The following is a 7,825-nucleotide window of genomic DNA, read 5'->3' on the forward strand; positions in this document are numbered from 1 at the left end:
CGGCCAGGTGAAACCCTTTCATCGGCGTCATCTCCAAGACGAGTATGTGCGCTTTCGGCAAATCATTCATTAGAGCTTTAGTGACATCCTCGTCAGAGCTCACGTGGTAATAGAACCAATAATCGGTCCAACGCAGCCATTTATTCTGATAAGCTGGCACAATTTGTACAGTGCCTTTTGTCTTCTTTGGAACGAAGTTGTATAAACCATAGTGGGACACCATCTCGACTTTGGTTCGCTTGTCCTTGACCACTTTCTTATGTAGATGAGTTTTGTAGTATCGCGCAAAAGTATTCATGCTTAGGGCGCACCCGGCCATTTTTAGCGCCATAGCAAACACACTCAATCGGGCGAAGGCGTTGGGAGTCAGGTGATGGATCTGCAAATTGAAGTGTTACAAAACTTCACCTACAAAATCCTCACACAGAAATCAGAGTATAGCTTCAAAGAAATCATGAAAAATGACAGCTTCGTAAGGCTCTGGGTGGGGCACCTCTTCTTGTCCTGGAGCATGGCATAAGCCACAAAGCGTAGACTTTAGAAGCCCCTGCTCAACGTATTTGTCGAGATCCGCCTCTATAACGCGGGATCGACCTATCCGATAGGTAGCAGGTGTCAAATCAGACTGTCCCTTGACGGCGGCTAGCACTGGCCTAGCGCTTTCGCCTTCCTCACCCTCCTCCACAATTTCAACGTCGATATCAGTCTCTTCGTCAGCCTCAATATGCGAAGGGCACTGGATGCTCCCAGTGGGATGTGCTGGTGCCGCATTATCGTCCTGAATATTCGGCAATCGAGCCTCCATTCTTTCAAGCACGCCTTACGAATTAGTGTGGGACTCCAAACTAGAACTGTCATATGAGCTCCTGCTAGACGAACTGGCGCCAGACGACGACTTACTCAACATATATCCAAGCGAGTAACAAGTGCACAAGAGTAGAGTAAAAAACAAGCAAAGCAAAGTGAATACGAACCTACAAAAAAGCGTGGTGAAGGCTGGAGTCTTGGTGGAAGCGACCAAGCAAACGAAAACCCAAGCGAGAAGCCAAAAAGAGCAAAGGCTTGGTTCTCAATTGGGGGCTGAAGATAAGACGAGCGTGCACGGCTCCCCTGGCTCAGGGGACTTATATTTGCACCCTACTGTGTGGCGCGTGAATCGAGGAAATGACGTGATGCCACGACGATTCGAATTTCGAGGAATAGTTACATGGCACGATAACCGAAAATGAAAAACGGTCAATAATATATATATATATAACAAATCAAAGATGTGGACCTCCACCCTTCGCCTAGGACGGCGGTCGAGCCCCATGGCGCGTCAATCCCATAACTTCACAAGACAATCACGCTCAGATCGAGAGCCTCCTCACGTGATGCCAAGGGGCAAATGTTGGGGCCAGGCCCCACCTCTGGGCACCCCATACGGCTCAATCGCCGCCACCACACCTCGCGCGAGCGGAATGACAGGAGTTAAGGGCCAGAGCAATATCAGCTCTCAGGCAAGAAGGCATGCGATAGGAGAGGGGGAGCGTGTCGAGTCCTCTTCTCGATTGAGCGAAATGACGGCAGCACAAGCCACCCCATTTCTTGACGTCCCTTTTCATCATAGCGAAAGGGCGAACTCCGCGGCAAGGATCAGCCCATGTCTGGTTTCGCTCCTTTCGCCCTTGTGGAAGGAGTGGAACCGGCTAGGATCGGCGCCATTGGGGGGCACGTAGTCGATCTTGGCTATTCGCTCAGGCGAATAGCTGTTAACGGTTTGGTTGATCGTTTCTACAGGTTTTGCCAAAGGAGGAGCCAGCCGCCTTCGCATGGCCGACAGCTTCTGTCTACCAGGGGCCAGCCTGGTCGGTTGAACAGTCGACTTGAGGCAGAGCCGGTTGGGCCTCTCTAGGCCGGTGCTATCCGAGGCAGGCAGGGACTCTAGATGGCAAACAAGCCCAAAGCTACGAAGAATATTCCCCAAATTTGTAGTAGTTGTGGGGGGCATTTACGTTCTATGAAAAGCCTACGGGCGTGTATAGATAGCTCCCATTGAGGGAATGTAAAGGAGAGGAACAAGTCTAATAAAATTATCCATTTTATTTTACTTGCGCCTCATTCTATTCGTCTATCGTGTTTGAATTCGCTTGTGCGGCGACCCGGTGTTCGAAGGCTCGGGCCGAGAACAACACCCACAATTCGGCTTTATATTTTGCTCATGATCATAGCCAAATTAGTGAAATTTTAGCAAGGCATTCGAGTGCTAAAACTCATGATTCGGCTCCACATGTTGCTAATAATTATAGCCGAATCAATAAAAATTAAGCAATGTGTGCACATGCAAATAGTCATGATTTGGCTTTATATGTTGCTCTCAAATCAAACCGAATCGATGAAGATTTAGCACACGGTAGAAATCCATATGGCTCCTCTAAATGGAAGGTATCCTCTTATCATAGACCATACCCATTATGCTATGATTACTTAAAGACTCAATGGTTGGTGGGTACCTAATTTTTATGAATTCAGTGGTGAAGATGATAAGACCGTTGTGGAACACATTAGTATATATCTCTTATAGCTGAGTTTTGCCGGTAAAGAAGACTGAGAGTGTGAAATTTTCCTTTATCTCTTACTAGTATTGTCTTTGCATGGTTTACATCTTTGCCCCGGTGTACTGTTGGTTCGTGGTCTCAATTAGAGGCGCAATTCTATGAATATTTTGGAAAGACCAATGAGAAAAGGCCGATCACAGTTGAGTCATTGGCTAAAAGAGGATTGTTAGTGGGCATGAAAGAAAGAATTGATTCGGATATAAGCAAAGGTTCAGCTACAAAAGCCAAACAACACAATATCCTTTCCGAATCAATCGCATATCAAGAAACAAGTCTTGCTAAAGAAAAGCTTGAGAAGCGCAAGAAAATAGCTAGACTTGATTTTTCAGGAGCTAAAGGGGTTGTACACTTATCTAGTGATTACTGCATCATTGATGGAGATCAAGCCCCTACAAGCAACAAAGGAGGGCTGCCTGCCTGCTCAGAATCGGCTAAGCCAACTTCAAAGTCAGCTGAGCCGATTGCAGCCTACCCTGAGTCGACTAGGCCAACTTCCCAGTCGGCCAGGCCGACTGCCTCTGTCGCCTTCCCTGAGTTGGCTAGGCTAACTTCTTAGCTGGCCAGGCCAACTGCCCCTGCTAGTGCCCAAGTTGGCCTAGCGGACTTCCAGTCGGCTAAGCCGACTTTCTTAGTTTCGGCAGCCGCCGATGTATCTTCGGATGATTCGGCACCTATTGTTGATCTTTCTCTAGAGATGAAGAGCAACATTATTCAAATCAAGGATATACACTTCTCCATTATGATCAACAAGGTTCAAAATACAAATATTTTGCTCAAATTCCAATCTGGTCATACTATTTCAATTTCTGCATCTATTGGTGATATCCTTGGAAGTAGTTGTAAAAGACCGATTAAAAGGGCATTTTATTTGTTGGTGATAAAATAAATTCAGATTCTATCGGCTAGCACATTGTGCCATATGGCAAGGCCGATGGTGGTAGTTCATCAAAGTTAAAGCTTCCATAAATAATTACAAAGGTGTGGCCAAATGGATTGATAATAAATCGGATTCCTTCGTTTGCCTAGCTTTAAAGCCGACTCCACAAAAGAATTGGCTAAAGAAATCAAAGTACACCTTTGACTTTACTTTTTGTGATCATGTCTTTGATATCTTGCTCAAGAATACTTTTATTAGAATCATTGATCACAATGTTTTGCCATCTGTTAAAAATTTAGAAGAGCTTACATATTGCAAGTGGCACAATTCTTTTGATCACAATACTTCTAATTGCAATATGTTTCATTGAGTGATCCAGTCGGCCATTGATAAAGGACGATTAAGATTTTTTGAAGATCAACACATGGACCAATTGGATTCAATTGGTCTTGATGGCAAATAGGTTTTGAATCGGCTTGCATTATCCGATTCACTCAAAGCTCAAAGCTCGGATGCCCAAGAGAGTGATGTGGAGCCCTCAAGTGGAGACAAAGTTGTTGCTCATGAACCACAAATAGAATATATTCCAAAGGACAACAAACTTATCACAATTCCAAAAGACACTGGGCTGGTGAAATCTCTCCAATTAAAGCAATGCCCGATTGATCCCGTTGAGCAAGTGGAATCGGCTAAGGATCCTCCTTTGGATCATGCCTGTCAAGATGGGGAAGAGAAGAAGGATGAAGGATGCCCACAAATCTATTGGAGGTAAAGGCCATGACAAGCAGAATAGTAGAAGGCCGAAGCTCAGCTTCGAGGAACTTCTAGCTAAATACAAGAAGGTAGCAGAAGCAAATGTCACCAATCGGCCAAAAAAAGTCAAATCATCAAAATTGTCTCCAAAGCACAAGCCTCAAGGGTGGAATTGGCAAGGAGATAGATCTCACGCAGCAGTAACATATTCTCCTTTTGAGCAGCCAATTCCCATGTCATATGGACCACGTCCTGCATATTTTCATCATTATTCATCTTGGGGCTGGTTTGATGATGAGGCATATGTTCCACCATATTTTAGGCCACAATATAGAGATTATGCAGCTCCTAGACATTCAGAGAGATCATCATCTTGTAAAGACCATTTTGATCAAAATCGCTCCGGAGCTCAACCAAAGAAGAAAGTGGTAAAACAAGTTTACCGCGTGAAGTATGATGGCCGTAAGAAGAAAAGTTCAGATCTAAATTCAACTATTGAAAAGCCGATTACATTACTGAAAAATCCGGCTATTGATGGCAAAGAAGTGGAGAAATCATCTATTGATATTATAGGCGCCAAATCTAAACAAAAGAAGGTGAGAGTGCCCAAAATCAAGAAAGATTTGCCGCTGTTCATAACAGAAATAAAACCGATATACTCAATCGGTTTACCAAAGTGGCAAGAAAAGAAGTTACAGAAGCTTAGTGTAGAGAAGCTGAAAGAAAAAGGCTTAGCATGGATTCCTAAAAGAAGTATTCAAGCTCAGAAAGATGATGCTCAAGCAAGTGGTGCAACGAAGTAAAAAAAGCGAAGAAGATTCAAGAACCAATTACCAAGTTGGAGGTTTGCACCAAATCATCAAAATCATTGGTCATGGCACCATCCATACTCTCGGACTATGCCTATGTGGAATTCATCCCCTGGTATGCATTGTTATCCCTCAGCTCCCTATTTTAATCCTTGGTATGGATCTTTATGTTATAGAGGGTTATCAAATTATATATTTTGCTTACCGATGATTAAGACCAGAAATATTTATTTCGGTTATGCATACTTTTGTGGATGAATTCATATGGCCAATATTTTGATATTGCCCTTAGTGTAAAAGTATAGCCGATGAATGCGTGCAACCATCATGCTATTAGAAAAACCCATATGGAACTCACTTTGATGGCTTTCAGGCCCACGGGGCATGATATATGCATTTTGATTTACTTCATGGATGTGACAATATGATTAATCAGCTTGCAAATAAGGCCAAGGTGTTGGCATAATCATTATTTCTCATAATAGTGCTGTTTAAGACATCAAGCCGATTAAAATTATATTTGCACCAACATTTGAGCCGAATGTGAAGTTTTCCTATTCGGCTTGGCCATATTGCAATCCTTGGGGTATGACATGTTGAAGCCTTTGGTGATTCCTTGCTAGTAGCACAGCAAGTAGTTGATGAGTTTCAATGCCTAGAAGGATCACTTGATGCTTATCTTGATATGTGCCCTGATATAATTGCTTATTTTGTTGAAATTCGAATTCGGTATATTCCAAGGCATGAGAATTTTAAGGTCAGCATATTAGTGTAATAAGCATCTGGCCTTGACGTCGGTGGGCGTAATTTTCACATCAAAGAAAGACCGATGTAAGAAAACTTTGGTGTTTTGTGTGCAGAAGCAGCAGAGTCAGCTGAGCCGCTCCCCCAGTCGGCTAATGTTTTGTGTGCAGAAGTAGTAGAGTCGACTGAGCTAACTCCCTAAGTCGGCTAAGCCGACTCTCCAAGTTGGCTAAGTCGACTCTCCTCTAGTTCACCGGGTCGGCTCACCGAGGAATTACCAAATTGGCCCAACTTTATTTCCAACAATGACATGACCGATTTGGATGATTGGAAGACTCCCATATTGCGGTATTTACATGATCCAAATACCGAAGTTGATGAAGTGTTCGATGGAGTGTAGAGTTTGTTTTGCACCATGAGTTATATCAAAAATTGTCAGAAACTTGTTGCTGAGGTGTTTAGGATTTGATCAAGCAAGGATGGCTATGCGAGGAGTCTATGAACTTTGATTAAGCTCAACAAGAAGAAAATTGAGGACAATCCAAGGAGGTGGCTTAAAGTTTTGTTTGTAAAAGGTTACCGAGTTGACAAGGTCCTTATAGAGTGATCAAAGTGATATTTGGCAATTCTTATCTGCCGGAGACATTGCAAGGTGATAGTCTCCCAAGAGCAATTAACAGGGGTGCTTGCAAAGGTACTTTCCAAGTGTTTAGCAAGAAGCCTAGAGTGCTCTCAAAACAATGGCCGATACATGTATCGCCCTTAGAACAAATATGGCCGATGTATACATCGCCCTTAGATACTAGATAGCCGATGAGTTGGGTGCCGTTGCTATTTAGTGCTTTAATTATGCATATATGAGAAGATGATGGAAAAGCTGAGGATATTACTCTGGATAAGTTCGAGACAGCAAACAGAAAGCATTACTAAATTTTTCTGCACAATACCGCAGCAAAAGGATTATTTTGGCTTTGAAGATGCTTTTGAGTACGCAAGCTTTACTAAAAAGCAGGGGCATATGTTGACATTCAAAATTATCCAGAGTGCATAATGGACTTCATCATCATGTTTCTGTCATCAAGACGACCAGAGAACATACTTGGATCATCCCATTTGGTGCTTGGGCGAAGAAAATGACTTTTCCACCAGCTAGTCGGCTTAGCCGAGTCCCCCAGTCGGCTAAGCCGACTCTCCCTATTTTCAGCCCAGAAACAACATTGGAAGTCGGCTAAGCCAACCTAGGAGTCGGCTAAGTCGACTTTTCTGCTATTTCCGAGCCGGTTTGACCTCCAAGTCGGTTTTGGACCTATTTTGGACGTAGGAAACTTGGAGATTATGTTTGGGATATGTTTCCTATTAGGATAAGACTACCCCCTCTATATATACAAGAGGATCATGGCCGATTGAGTTTCCAACATCCAGTCGACAAACAAACCAATCTACAAACTCCCTTTTACCCTCTTCTCCAACCTCCATGCTGTTCATCCCTTGATCCACGACCAAGGATGGCGCCCTAGGCTTGCCGGCCGACCTAGGGCAACCCGGCGACGTCCTTGCCCTGACAGGGTCCCTCCCGAGCGAGAGTTTCAATGGTTTCTTTGCTAGTTTGCCTAAAAACTAGTCAGTTCTTTGTCACGCAAACGTGTTGGTTATCCTTTAGTGGTTTGCTTGTAATGCTCTCTGTTCTTCCCCCACGAAAGAGTGATATCTTTGCTGCGCTCTTCGGTCCGTGGTGGCCCGGGCGTCCAAGGCCCTGCTGGTGTGTGATTCGGACCACCTCCGACGTCAACAGGATTCTCGATGGCCTCGGAAAGTGACAAATTCTAGAAGCTGCCAGAAATCCCAGCTGCCTCTAAAAATGGTCTCTGCAGTTGTTATTAGAACCGCGACTACTATTGCCTTTGGTATAAATTACAACATCCCTTTTCCCTCCCTAGAACAAATACAATAGCCTCAGGACGAAGCAAGGGAGCTTGGAAAACTTTCCAAAAAGTTACAAATCTGAGGAAAAGATTTTGGTTTTGGTTCTTTGGAGGTGGAGACTC

The sequence above is a fragment of the Miscanthus floridulus genome, chromosome 13, assembly GCF_019320115.1.
Source record: "Miscanthus floridulus cultivar M001 chromosome 13, ASM1932011v1, whole genome shotgun sequence".
NCBI classification, from domain to species: Eukaryota; Viridiplantae; Streptophyta; class Magnoliopsida; order Poales; family Poaceae; genus Miscanthus; species Miscanthus floridulus.